The sequence below is a fragment of the Sabethes cyaneus genome, chromosome 3 (genome assembly GCF_943734655.1).
Source record: "Sabethes cyaneus chromosome 3, idSabCyanKW18_F2, whole genome shotgun sequence".
NCBI lineage: Eukaryota > Metazoa > Arthropoda > Insecta > Diptera > Culicidae > Sabethes > Sabethes cyaneus.
Window position 1 is genome coordinate 131,697,954 of NC_071355.1, and position 13,877 is coordinate 131,711,830.

The 13,877-nt window shown below is 36.2% G+C and overlaps 1 protein-coding gene across 1 annotated transcript in view; it reads left to right on the forward strand.

Moving 5' to 3' along the window:
• The window catches only part of LOC128744251 (cullin-2), a 300,626-nt gene that overhangs the window by 251,770 nt on the left and 34,979 nt on the right, over positions 1-13,877 (forward strand). The window lies entirely within an intron of this gene.

The following is a 13,877-nucleotide window of genomic DNA, read 5'->3' on the forward strand; positions in this document are numbered from 1 at the left end:
CCGTGTCAATAAATACAAGTGGAAGTTTCCCTTTCTTTGAAATGCCTCCTCATACCATGATTGCTGATGAATTTTGGTATCGTCGTGGAGAAACTCCATTTGTGCTTTAGAACGTTGATGATCGAAACCGGCCATAACCGATCATTTTGAGCATGATGCGGGTTTTGAAGACCAAATAACTTCTCATCAGAAAAGATCACTTCGAAATCACCATGCCGACGGAGCAGCAGTTTGCATCTTTCGTGCCGTTTTTGTTTTGTTGCTTCCGTTAATTCATGGATGAGGTATGGGTTAAGCTCCCTTATGATTGTATTTAATTTACGCCCTTTAGAATCCGATCGAACATTGTTGAGCTTCAGTTGTTGCTGCTACCCCGGATAAGGCAACGAAGACATCCAAATTCACCAATTCGCCAACAAACCGAAGAATCCATCGACTCATCCGTCAGCGAACGATATGGTTTACCTTTTTTTGCGCATTGTCATTCGGTCAGCGGCTTTGGTTGGCGACACATCGGCAAGCAGCTAGCTTGCGATACATAACATCATCATAACAACATCATCGTAACATAAAAGTCTATCTTAATTATAGATCCTACCAGTAGCGTTTGTCCGGTAAACAGTATTCCCACCATTAATCCTCCACCAAAAACCTATCTGATGGTGAAGCAGACAATGGACACCACGAGTCAAAAATTTGAGAATTCGAGATTAACAAACGGACCTTTTCAGGACCACCATATAAATTAGCTGAAGAGTTGAAATGATGAATTTCTCACATGTCTCCTTTAATGCGCAACTTGCGCATCTGTAAATGAAATTCGTACAAAAATCACCGGCTTTAGCATAGGGAGACGAATTGCTCTACATTCGTAGTCCTACGTCAAGCCTGCGTCCGTGTCACTAGGCATGGACCATTGTACTTTTTACGCCAGTTGTATATAGGGGAATGCCCCAGTTATGAAACAGGTTTTGTGTTTTGGTCATAGCTTTTGATCGGATCATCCAATTTTAAATCTTTTTAAAACATTGGAAAGTTTAAACGTATACCTCTTAAATGTCTTGGACACTTTACTTTTTGTTCTTACAAAGTATAAAAATTACCTTTTTGCCGACCGGTTTCGGGTAAGTAGTTACCCATCTACGGGGCCGAGTCCAACTAATTATGTTGATGAGAGCAGCTACATACTTAACTTTGTTAAGCCGAAGAGCGGCAATACTATTGGAGCATCATCCTCGTTCATCAGTGGCCGCTCAGCTGTCGGCAAAAAGGTAATTTTTATACTTTGTAAGAACAAAAAGTAAAGTGTCCAAGACATTTAAGAGTCATTCTAGTTCTTACGTTAGCACGACTACGTAATTGAAGTTTAAACGTATACCTATCTTTTTGCTAAAGGAAGTATATGGTTTTTGTTTAAAACACAAAAGTTATAGCAAAATTTCAAAACATGGTTTTTTTGCGGCCATATTGCAAAAAATGTATAATAATTTTTGAGTCAATTATTTCACCTACAATTTGTCTGTGTAATGAAATAGAGGTCCAAGAAATAGTTCAGTTCAGTTATATGCCTTTACTTGACATTTTTTATTTCATTTGGTACTAAATTGCAAAGCATGCAAAAAACTTTTTTGGGTGTTTTTTCCTACAAAGCATTGTAAATGCTGATGTTTGACCGATGCACTATGGCGCAAAGCTGGCCAAAAGTCAAAAATCCAATTTCAGGTTTTTGCCATTTTTATATTTTTATCATTTTCTGGAATAGTTTGAAAGCTTAACCTGAAGATTTTAGCCAGTTTGAAGTTAAAATAAATTTTTGACAAATGCCTGAAGTTGAACATGTTGAAGAATGATATTTTCTTTTTCCATACAAAATGTATGGGAAACTCAACACCAACATTCAGCGATCAAGAAAGTATGGTGGGAAACGTCAGAAAACGATCACGTTAAATGCATCTTATACGAAATTTTCTCTACTTTTCGAAAAACTGGTTGGCTTTCTGCGCTTTGCTGCGCTAATCGATTATCTGAATTTCGTTCGTGTTTAGTCTAGTTTTTCCCATAGTGCAACAAAGTGTTAATACAGCCATTTTCAAGTTTCGGAATTACTTCGACTTTCGAATAATCTCAGGAGTGAAATACCACATTAGTCGACATAACAATGCATTATATCGCTTGAATAACTAGCACATTTAAATAATAAAACTATAAAAATTTGCACGAGTCTGTTACTTTTATTTAAATATATATATAAAAGTATCCAGAACATCAAAATTTATTATGCTGGTTCTATGTTGAAAATACATCTTTTTCATTAAAAACATTTAGTCATGAAAATGTCCGGAAACTTCAGGTAAACGTGTTTAACCGTTATGTGTGCGACAAAAAAACACCTTTAGCAGGGCGACAAGGGTACCCGGGTACTCAAAATTGATATTGTTATAACATCAACAATTTTAAACCGATTTTGATGAAATAGGTGTCCTTTGATGCGGTAATTTATCTAGTTTTGAATTATTTAGCCATTTGGCCCTTAAAAGACATACGGGGCCCAAAAATCCGGAATTCCGACAGAGTGTCCGCTGTGAGGTAGAGAACTGATTGTATTGCAGGAAAATCAGTCATGCGGATATAAAAACTCTAAAAATTCATACAATGAACTATTTCATATAATGAGATGAATCAGGTTGGTCATTCCGGAGTAGGTTCCTGTGGGGTCATGGGTGGCCAGCCTTGGATTGGAGGTAAAACCTAGCAATATGGGTATCAAAGTTCTTGGAATTAGTTCGGTAGGTGATACTTTTTACATTTCGATGTATTTTGATTGATTATTTCGAAAATGGTTTCTACGGGGTCACAGATGATACCGCAGGATTCGAAATAATGCTTAGCATTATCAGAACAGTTCAAAACATAGAACCATCCGTTATACATTTGGAACCAGTTCCGAAATTATTAATCAGTAATAAACTGGCCATATCAGCTCAAAACATCTAAAAGATCCGCTAAACCAATTCTAATATTGGATTAGGCACCCAACTGGCCATTTGTAACCCTACAGGAACCCAATTCTGGAATGGCCAATGCGATCTAAAGTGACCAATTTATATAATAAGATGAAAAAAGGGTCCACAATGTCAAGATCAAAGTTAATAGCTTTTCTGAAAGCTGATATTCCTTCAAAACAAGCGGCTTCCCACGTTTTACCGGACGTTGCTCCGGAACTACCGATTCCCGGGAACTACATGTCATTTGATGGCCAAATGCTTTATCTAATCAAAATTAGATAAATGTACAAATCAAATGCCACTGGTTTCATCCAAATCGGTTTAAGATAGCCAAAGTTATGAACATAGCAAATCATGGGTACCCGGGTACCCTTGTCGCCCTCCTACGTAATAAAAAAATTCAAGTGCCTCTCATTGCTAATCCCCTTTATGGATATGCACCAAAAAAACCTCAATTACTTAAGATCAACGAGTTTTACGATGTCGCAAAATTTCAATGACGTATGTTTTAAATTGAATGAGTTATAACTATTTTAAAACTGAAAAGGTACCCGGGTACCCTGTTGTACACATAACGGTTAAACATACTTTCGCTAACAATTCAGTTAAAATTACGCATGCCCCAGGTATTCAAAACTCCATATCTCCCAATATTGTTTTTTCTAGTTAAGTGATTCTTGTGTAGAATTTTCTGGCGAGCATTTTGAGCATATTTATTTGAAAATAAAATTGGGAGTGTTTTGAGATATTCTCATTTTTCGTTTTAAATCGCAAAAAAATGTATGATCTTGACAAATTAGATAAAAACTGATAACATCATTCGATTGCGATTGCAAAAATCAATAGAAAAAGTATATTAGCATGTCTTCACATCAAACTGTTTCAGAAATATTTGAACCCGAAAAATGACTTTTTTTTGAAAATCTGTAAAAAAGGAAGTAGCGCCATTGCTAGCGGGATTATTCAATCGGCACAATGTTTTGGGAAATTGGTTGTAGGGTCGGAATGAACAATTATGCCAACCTTGGTTGAAATCGCTGATGGTCGAATCCAAACCTTGTGTACGTTTGAGATGGAATGACCCATATGTGCAATTCTATGAAAAATTCTTTTTTCAAAATGATCCGGATTTGTTCAAATTTTGTGTAGTTCTTTCTTTTGGGAAAATTTTAGACCCCTACATTTTTATTTGGCGCTTAGCGTGCCACTTTCTGAGTAAGGGTGGTCTCAAAAATCATCATTTTGCTTTTCTTAAAACATTCATAACTGCCCAGCCAGAATTAACTAGACTATCAATCTATGAAAATTATCGTAAATATCTATAAATGAATTTGGAATCGTAATTATAGCCTAGTAAAGCGCACACAAGTTGATATACCATCGTTTATAATGATAGAAGAAAACAAACATACGATTTTCAGCACAAAGTTGTATAGCTGTATTAACCTGATTGCGCTTCATCGAATCTTAGCGTATAAAAATACCTATATAAGTTTAGTTTAGTTTTGTTTATTTGCTCACAAAAAACTTAAGACTACTGTCTTTTCTGTTCACGATTCGATCAGATGAAGTGTTATTACGAATACTAAATAGAAAAACAAACTAACAAAAATTAATTAATTTAAATTTAAATGCTCTAAACACGCCTTCCTAAACCCTATTTTTGATTGTTTGAAGCTCATTAGGTAGTTGGTTCCAGAAAGCAATTCCTCTAATGAGCAATGACTGGTTATAATGCGACGTCCTGCATCGTTGAAGCTGATATTTCTTACCTCTATTGCTTCTCATAGGTATCAGTTTGGAATATACATACTGCGGTATTTGTTTGTGAATAATCCCGTGTAAAATTATCACAGATCTGTATTTGGTAAAATTATTCAGTGAGCAACCAATAAGTTCATGCTGCAAGTGAGTCACGCTTGAATATCGATTTAAACTGAATATAAATCTAACACAGCAGTTAAGAGCGACTTTTAATCTATCGAAAGCGTACGCCGATACTTGACTAAGTACAAAATCACAAGCCGTTAAGTGAGGTAAAATAAGTGATTTGAAGAGCATTAATTTTGTTCTTGAGTTAAGTAAGAATGCACTTTGACGAAGAGAGCGAAGCGCAGCATATATTTTACCACACTGCTGTAGTACGAAAGAATCCCACTCCAAATCACTTTGAAGAACTATACCCAAACTTGATACGGTTTCCTTATATTGTATTTGGAAGTTATTGAGCACAATACAAGGTTTCGCTGTAATCAGTTTGCGCCTTGACAAGTAAATGGCTTGAGTCTTAGAAGCGTTAAGTTTGAGAGAATTTTTATGTGCCCATTTTGCGATTTTGGCCAGATTTTCATATATTAACTCTTCCGCTTCTTGTTTCGTAAAGTTTGAAATATCGAAATAGATTTTCACATCATCAGCAAAAAGATGAATTCTACAGTTATGCAAGTTTGCTGGCAGATCATTAATATATAAAGTGAACAATATAGGACCTAACACTGAAGCTTGTGGCACACCGGAAACAATTGAGCCACTCCGAATTATAGTGTCTATTGACCATTTAGTTAATTTTACAGGAGACGTAATTGTCTAAAAAACTCTATAGTAAATTCTATACAATTATTTTCTCGAAACCAAGTGTTCTAATGTGTAGTGTATAAAGTGATTCAACATGAGAATACATAAAAATCCCAACTTTTGGCTGAATATACGATTTATTCACACCAATGTACATAGACCACTATGATTTCATATATATTTTCACCGTAATGCCCAAAACGTTCCGCAACATAGTGGTCTATATCCATGGGATTTGTAAATGGCTGTATCTTGCGCTGCGAACTGTCTAGCGAGTTACGGTCTTCGGGAAGGTTATTCAAATGACTACCAGCTTTAGGGTGGTATGGAAAATAGCGCAGAATGGTCTCACTACGTGGCGCTAGTGTATATGTAATATTCATATACAGGCTGTATCTTGCGCTGCTGACTATCTAGAAAGTTGCGGTCTTCGGGAAGGTTATCCCAATGACTACCAGCTTTAAAATAATAATATCAAAATAGTACTGAATTGTCTCACTACTACAAGGCTATGAAAAATAGTTACACTCAATTTTTTTTCTCTAGCTATGTTAACTGCCTGCAAAAAATCCATCTACCATCTATTAACGGTACTTCTAAGAAGGCCAGAAAAATCCCATCAACTCACTTAATCTATTGGTCTCAGTCACGTGAACATTTTCGCAGTTGCTTTCTAAACATTTTGCACGATTCATGAAAAATTATACATAGAAAATTCGGTTCCAACTTTTCAAAAGGCCAATCTGCCAAATGTATACAAACCGAGTGAGAGTTGTTGCATTTTTTCACTAATTCTTTTAAATCGAAACTTGCAACAACTTAATAGGCAATTATGTCACATTAATAAATAAATAAATAAATAAATGGTATATAGTAAAATATTAACTAATTTCTTAACTAGTTAACCTAAACACCTTTTCCAAAGAAAGCAACTTCTTATAGTTATTACTAAGACACTAGCGCCGCCCATTGAGTAAATTCTTAATTATTTCCATACTCATCCTTCCATATATTCCATATTCCATTCTTGAAGGTAAGAGTAATTCATAAAAAACAGTCATAAAAAACCTTTTGTTATAATTTTTTCACTGGAAGATGATTTAAAAAAAATCTTCACTCGGTTAATCGAGTCTAAAATCCGGATAATCTTGTACGACGAGGTAGGTGAGGTAGCCTCTCAGTTGGCCTCGAGGTACGATGCTGATCTAATAAGCTAGTCGTCGTATATTCGAATCTCGGCTGGGAGGCACTGTTAGAGTCAATAATCAATAGTCGCAGCAACTTGCCCTGCAATTGTCCTGTACTATAACAGCTGGCTGCGAAGTTTGTCGTAAAAAAAGCAGAAGGTCAAGTTTCGATAACGGAATGAAAATCAGGAAAATATTGAGATTGAGATGAAATAGACGATTAAGTGAAGAAGAAAGATAACTACACTGTTACACTCAGATTTGTGTAAGAATTAATAAGATGTATTCTTCAGCCCCTTTTTATAAGCAAAAGCCGTCCCAAGTACCAATGTTAGTTTTATTGCACTCTTGTTGCGGTTTTTAAGACCAAAATTTGTCATATAAACCATCATAAGAGTGTTATAAAACCCAAATTGTTACTTAGGCTGTTTTCGTCAAATCCACCTATTTTCTTTTGCTTATATCTCCGAAAAGTACTACAGTACTAAAACTGATTGTCAAATGCTGGAAGGTGCATGGGTCGAACCAAGCTGTAATCAGAGATTATAACCGTTACAGCTTGGTTCGACCCATGCACCTTCCAGCATTGGACAAAAGATAGGAGTCACAACGACAACTTGTTAAGCATAGCTGCCTATTACCCCCCCCCCTTCCTTTCCACCCTTCCCCTTCATTCCCGAAAAAAAATCTTTCTTCATTACTTTCCCTTACCGTCCCTTCATCAATTGTAGAATCATCGTTTCAAAAAAATATTAATATATATGTCTGACCGCATTTCAAGGTCATGACTAAAGTCACGAGTTTGGTCAATTTATGGTATTGGCATTCAAATCACACTGATCATCGCTTGTTTTGCTCTTGATCCCTAGGTTTTTGAGGTTCTTCCAAAGCTGCTTGGTGGTTAGATTTTGAGTAAGAAGACTGTTTAAATATGTTTTCTTGCCATTGTTTATCAGTTTTGTAACCTTATTTCTCAAACGCTTATATATAGCACGATCTATATCAGAACATTAGAACATTTCCATTTCTCAAATGCCAGGTCCCGATCAATTATCGCTCTAGATATCTTTGCCGTAAACCATTGATTGCACCTTGGCTTTTTTCGTATTTCTCTAAGAGGAACACACGATTCAAGCATGTTTTGATGTGGAGGTTAAAAATATCGACTAATATATCTGGGTTGTCTACCGTATAAAACGCGTTCCAGTCGATTTGATTGAACATGGAAATCAGCAACGAAGTATTCATACGACTATAATCTTGGTAGCATATTACTTCCTCAGTATTGGAAATGTCCACATTGACAGATGCAAAAATCATATCATGATCAGACATAAACGGCACACTAATTTGGTTAAAGCGCAAGATTGATTCAGAATCATTAGTCAGAAAAAGATCTATTTGAGAAGATCCCATACGATCCCATAATCTCTGGCGACAGCAGCAACAGAATAGACTTTTAGGAAAGGATTCAAATGGAATAAAGGAAAGGATTGGGCAAAATAGAAAAACTTCAAAGGTGTAGGTTTTTAACTTTTATACTTTCAGGAGAGGATCTGAGATGGAACACTAGGATGGGCGATGAAGGATATGATGAACTTGTATGGAAAGGGTATTCTTCACATGAACTCCTGCAACTCTTCTACATTCCTGATAGGATGATCTTCTTCGGCGTTCATGGCACGCACATAAACAACACCGCCACGTGTAAAAACCTTCCTCAATCTTCCTTGCTTCTTTAATTCAATTGCTTTAGCTTTAATTTTCCTTGCATTTATAATCAGATTTTCATTAACATATAATCTGCTATCTGATTGAAAACCGATATGTCTCAAAGTCAATGACCGAGTATGTAAATATCGATTGAAAATATCATTCCGCTGGATCGTGATCGCAAATTGCACAAGTATAAGGCTTTTACTACCATCTTTCATCGTTTTATTTGTAAGACGACTAATGTCCACTAACGGTACCGTTGATTCTGCATATCCCATAGTGTAGCACAAGCTCGAAAATATTCCAATAAATTTTCATGTAATGTGAATGGCACACCACTAATCAGCAAGTAATTAGAAAGTCTCGAGCGATCAATAGCATCTGTGTTGTCCTTGACATTCGAGTTGACCTGAGTAAGTTTAGCATTAACGCTGTTCATCTCCTCCTTGATTTCGCCCAATCCATGAATTAGTTCTTGACGTAGAGTATTTCCCAGTTGCAGAATCTGGTCCTCCATAGTCTTACTCTGCTGCGCAATCATCCGGGCCAATTCGTTATTGGTAACATCGCTGATCGGAGAGATAGTCGGGTCATCAGGCTTCGTTCGCTGTTCATCTTGTTTTGACATTTCGGCAGCTTTTCTACTCCGTAGCCACAGTTGACTCAACAATAAGCAACAATGACAAAAATTATTGATGAAACCGTTATATCGTTTATCGCACAATGGAGATTGTTACAAAGCGTAAAGTTTCTGGAAGCGAAATTAGACCTCACGCGTAACAATTCTTGCCGCTTTCAGCATCAATCATGTGTTGCAGCTAGTTCTTGCACTTGCAACAGAAAAACGGTGATTAAACAGCTTGTTTACATCGAAATATACAGATTCACTATCCTCGCTTAATTTACGTCCACTTCATCTTACCGCAGTGTTGCCAATAAGTGAATCGCTTAAAACTATTCTTCAATGCGTATTTCGCCTCCAAAATGGTACGTAAAAACTAGTTTTGCGCATCGAATACGACTTTGTTAGATACATATCGGCACGTAGTTCTCATTTGTAACCTTAAAATATATATATGAAAATGCTAGCTGGGTGTTGAACCGGTTTGAATGATTGTGATATAAGATGAAAGGAATTTAGTGAGCTTTTAAAAAAAATATAAGTAAGAAACTCAAAGATTTATATGATATCCATTTCTTATGTTTTTATGGTGACACAGACCAAAGAGTCCCACATGATTTGGTTTTCTGTGAAGATGAGATTTTTTACATATCATTTCGAAAATTATTTCAGTTTTGTTATGTTTTGAACCATCCTAAGTGTTTTTTTAAATTTTGTGTTACAAAATTGATATTAGTGACTTATAATTTACTAAAGTCTTTATGTCATTAGTTTTTTAACCTTTGCGAACCACCCTAAAGCATCATGATACAAGTTTTTTATGTTGTCAAGGGCAAATACAAAAATTTCCATTCCGAAAAACAACAAACAACAATAAAATATTTTTACTTATCAGTAGTTGAAGCATCAAGCGGGAAGAAATATGTGTGAGTTTTGTGCTTCTTGCTATGAAAACCTCGGTGGATTGTATAAATAAGAAATGTGAAGAAAATGGCTTGAACCTCAAACGATCAGATGATGCTATGCAAAACTTAAGTGTGTCTATTAGAGAATTGTCGCAAAGTCAGAGTGAAATAAAATGTTCAGTCGAAGAAGTGAAAACATCTCAAATGTTTATATCTGCTCAATATGAGGACATTAAGTCTCTACATGAGGAAATGAAGAAGGACTTTGCTAGTTGCTGTAATAAAGTGGATGCTCATGACAATAAAATTACGGCTATTGATCAATCAATTATCGATCTAAAAAAACGATTGCGCTTCGCGGAGCAGAGTGGTCTTAAGAACGAAATTGTCATCAGCGGTGTACCTAAAGAGCTCTCCTTGTGCGAGCAAACCATAGTAACCAAGGTTGCTGCAGCTGTTGGGGTTCAACTATTTACCACTGACATTGAAAAAATTCAGCGTATTAAGAATGGAATGGTTCTGGTTGAATTTTGTAGCTCCAAAGTACGTAATGACATTCTGCGCGCTCGTAAGGGTAAATCCATCTTCGTCGATGAAATCGACTTTGGCAACGCAGTGCTGCCGGGGAACTCCAGATCGTCTCCTAATAACAAGCGTTACCACTCTAAAGTGTTTATAAACGAGAATCTAACCAGAGAAACCAGATTAATCCTTAAAGAGGCAAAATCTCTCAGAGCGACCCATGGTTATAAATACGTTTGGTGCAGCAAAGGCAATATTTACTGCAAGCGGGATGATTCGTCAGAACCCCACGTCATCGATTCCATTGAAGACTTAAAAAAGCTGCGCTTATCTCCAAAGAAGGCTTGATGCATCTGTTGCTGTTGTTGCGGCTGCTGCTGTTGGTGGCTACTGGACTCATTACTTTTGATCTAGTCACTATGACGGATACAGCGGAAACAAACGATGCAGATGATTTTATTAACACTGTACAGTTAGGAGACAACTTGAATGTCTACTATCCATGCGTGAGTGAAACTTTCACAAATACCAGAATTAATTTATTGTATGTTAACATAAACTCGATACGAAACAAACTTGATGATCTACTGATATATATATCTAATTTTGGAACTGTTGTTCACCTTATTTGTATAACTGAAATTAGACGAACTTTATATGTGCCACTTACCCAACTATGAAGTAGTTTGCTGTCCGCGCTCCAATCGAACAGGCGGTGGAGCCTGTATTTTTATTCATCAGTCATTGCAGTATAATGTCATCAGAAACGAAGAATTTTTAGAAGGTAGTTTGGTAGTTATATCTTTATTAAATCCCAAAATAAACATCGCAACAATTTATAGGCCTCCTCATGTTAGTTTTAGAGACAGTGTAGATTATTTAGATAATTTTCTCGAACGATCTAATAAACTACTTTGCGTGGGAGATTTCAACATTAACCTACTCAACGCAACCCATCGTAGTTATGTGTCGGCGGTAGAGTCTAATGGGTTTACGTTTTTGAATAAAGTTGATAGCAATTATGCCACTCGTGGAAGTGGGGCCTCAGGTTCGATCATAGATCATACATTTACGGACTTATACTGCCAAAAATTTTACTTTTGTTTAGATAACATAAGTTTCAGTGATCACAAATCATTATTAGTTAGCTTCGGGCATAGGCGTACACCTGGTTATAAAGAAAGACATAATGTCAAATATAATTTCGATCGCATTTCGTCTGAACTGGCACAATCTATACATACGACAGACACCCTAAATAATCTAACGAAGCTCATAACTGATACAATGGCAAGAAACGCATACGTTGTCCATACTAGTAAAAGATACTGTAGTAAAGCACCCTGGATTGATGAGGTTGTCTTACAAGAAATTAGGTCTAGGAATCAATTGTATAAAAGAACAATTCAATGGCCGGCAAATCAAATAATTCATCAAAATTACAAAAGACAAAAAAACTACGTAGCCCGAATTATTAAACAAAAACAAAAAAGTTATTACCAAAGCTTAATAGCCCAGAATCGTTGCAACATCAGAAAGGTATGGAGCATATTGAACGAAATTGTCTTCCACAAATCTAATACCCGCAAAGAAATAACGGAAATAGTTGTTGGTGAAATTACATTGAAGGATAAAACAGCAATTTGCAATGCTTTCAATAGTTACTTCGTCAAAATTCCATGCGAACTACACAATAACTTGTTACAAATTTTCAATCATGATGCGCAGACATTCACGCTTCACACTACTACTCCAGGTTCCATAGTTATGCTACCGGCTACAAATAACGAAATCTGTAATTACGTTCATGGTCTAAAAAGTTCAAGCGCAGCTGGAACCGATGGAATTCCATCTAAATTGATTACAAACAACATGGCTATCTTTGTTCCCAAATTAACACATTTGTTCAACCAGATGCTCGAAGAAGGTTCGTTTCCTGACTGTTTAAAACATGCAAAAGTAGTACCTATTTTCAAAAGCGGTCAAAAAAAGTATACTTGTAACTATAGGCCTATTTCAATACTCCCAACTCTTTCCAAAGTATTTGAAAAGTTAATCGAACAAAGGTTACGCAGTTTCTTCAATCGACAATGGAGGTATGGCATAAGGAATCAAGCCTTGACATTACTTGAATCATATCTGAACGGCAGACAACAACGCGTAGTAATTGAAAACCAATCAAGCTCCGATCTCACCGTGGGATTTGGTGTACCCCAAGGTTCCATATTAGGTCCCCTGCTCTTCAATATTTTTATTAACGACATTTTTGAGCTGCCGTTGAAGGGCAAACTTCAACTGTATGCCGATGATGCTGCGGTAGTGTTCGAGTCCAATAGTGTAGAACGATTATTTGAGGATATGCAACATGACCTAAATCTAATCTATCGATGGTTTTATGACAACGGGTTAACAGTCAATGCGTCTAAAACCAAATATATAATTTTTGCCAGTACTAATCATTATGGTGACTTGGACTATGTTCTATGGCTAGGAAAAGAAAAGCTACAAAGAGTCGACTCAATCACATACCTAGGGCTGATATTACAGCAAAATCTTAAGTGGAATCTACACGTTGAACAAATACACCGGAGAATAGTAAAATTTCTCGGAATTCTTCGTCAAGCTAGCCATATGTTGCCTATGAGAGAGAAAAAGAATCTTTTCTATGCTCATGTACACTCACAAATTAGCTATCTAAATATTATATGGCAGAACGCGCCCAACTATGTTCTAAGCAAAATTTCCATTACTCTGAATAAGTTCATGAGAATCATTTTCTGGGAGCAGTATTTAGACCCAAATGTAAGAACTTTAGACTTATATGCTGTTAACAAAGTGCTGAACCTACGCCAAATTAATTATTACGAGTCTGTGCTATTTATATACAAAGTAAAAACAAATCTGATCAAACACAGTCTAAACCTACGGTTATTGAATGAAGCCCATCGATATGAAACTCGCAATGTGAGTAACTTCAGCGTCGTAACCCCAAGAACAAATTACGTTAGACTTGGTTGTATTTATCCGGCAATAATTAATTTTAATCATTTGCCAATATATCTTAAAAATATTTTATCTATTTACACATTCAAGAAAACTTTAAAAAAATACATTATAGATAATATTACATAAACACAAGTGATCTGTATGCTCTCTTATGCACAAACAGACAGCGAAGGAGAACCTCCCAATCAGTCTTATGACTGCCTGAGGTCCATAAATCAAACCGAACTGTATTGTAATTTTTTAGCTATAGGGGAAGAACCCGCGATTTTTGTAATTAGTGGTTAAGGTACATGTAAAGCTCTTTCAAGGGGTTTTTATGCCTGAGATTGAGACAAAAGTT